Genomic DNA, 1,572 nt, shown 5'->3' on the forward strand with positions numbered 1-1,572 from the left:
CATGGCTTTTCCCCTTATAGGGTTTCCACGTACAAATATTGGTGTTATGTGTTGTGGATGACTTTGACTTTTTGTTTCATGCATTAATCTTTACCAGTATTACAATTAACTGATAAAACTGTCTACCGGCATTAAAGATTGGTTTATCGGTATTAAACATTAAGTTGGTAAAGTTGTTTTGGTTTGAATTTGTTAGACAACTGATTTACCTCCTTCCTATAGAACAACACTTCAATTTGGAGGCTTATACCTACAATGTATTTGTGAAAAAAATGTGAAAATGATCAACTATAGAACTAATCTATTGAGTGTGTTCCATTTTAAAACTAAATTTATGGTCCTGTCAAAAATGGGATTCGGCCCCATGCCATTTCGGACTAGTATCTGAAACTGGCGCCCTAGAACAACTAAACCATTTTGACCTTAGTAATCAAAGTCAGTTTGAGCAATATCCCTATTTCCTTGTCTAACGAGAAACAAACTTACCCAAGTGAAAGTTTTATCGTTTCTACAGAAGAAGACTACAGTTGTATTCGGCAGTAAATATGATAGGAGGCAAACGATATTTGTTTTCTGCTCCCGATTGATGCATTGAATTTCGAAGTTTAAGATTAAAAGATCTTTTAACGTCATGAAAACATGGTGCTGTGATGTAGTCAGCTATAAAGCTTAATCTTGCACCCCGAAGGTCCCCGGTTCGAACCTGGTCAACACCATTACGGAAAATGTTCTAGCCAACTCTTGATACTTTCCACTTAATTCTAGTTTTTCTTTCATAAGACCAAGCAAAACACAAAGAAATCCAGGCCGAATTTTATACATATGACTGGGCAAGCAGTAAAATCAAATTGAGATGTGAATAGGTGATAAGGTATAATATTTAAAATGGAGTACAAAAGCCATATCGGGACTCTGTGGCCCAATGGATAAGGCGCTGGTCTACGAAACCAGAGATTCTGGGTTCGATCCCCAGCAGAGTCGACCTATTTGAAGCTAATCTCATTTGAAGTATTTTTATTTTAGTGCCTGTAAACCAATAATTTTTTTAGTTTATTTGGGAATCTGCCATAGATATCTGCAAGGGAAGTTGCATCTTCCTCTGACGCATATTCACTTTATGCTCCTGAATTAACTAATTTGATATAATTTTCATTGTTGGTTTTTTTTTTGATGTGTTTAATTTGCAATTAGTGTGCATTTCAAAAGATAAAGAGTATTCACGATATATAGTTTAATAAAATGTAACAAGTAAGATATTATCGAACTTGTGTTGTTAATTGTTGGGTTGTTGTTAATAGACATATAGATCAAACAATTAACATAATATTGGAAAACAATAACATGTTTAGAATAATACCGTTTCTATATAACATGGGCAATTATTTTTTTTGACTCTTTCCAAATATTCTTACATATGCAATATTCTTTTGTATCTAACTATTCAGTGGAACCAATGACCTTTTTCTAAATTGTCTAAAAAATAATGATCTTGAAGCTTTTTTTGTACAGATATAAGCTAGACCCCCAAATATTATATGAATTGCATCAACTGAATGATGTTAATAGTATGTA

The 1,572-nt window shown here is 33.3% G+C and overlaps 1 non-coding gene across 1 annotated transcript; it reads left to right on the forward strand.

Annotated features, from left to right (window-relative positions):
* Window positions 1–908: 908 nt before the first annotated feature.
* Window positions 909–981, forward strand: TRNAR-ACG (transfer RNA arginine (anticodon ACG)). Its single transcript has one exon. It is a non-coding gene; the product is annotated as a tRNA-Arg (tRNA).
* The last annotated feature ends 591 nt before the right edge of the window (window positions 982–1,572 follow it).

Source organism: Cryptomeria japonica, chromosome 1 (genome assembly GCF_030272615.1).
Source record: "Cryptomeria japonica chromosome 1, Sugi_1.0, whole genome shotgun sequence".
NCBI classification, from domain to species: domain Eukaryota; kingdom Viridiplantae; phylum Streptophyta; class Pinopsida; order Cupressales; family Cupressaceae; genus Cryptomeria; species Cryptomeria japonica.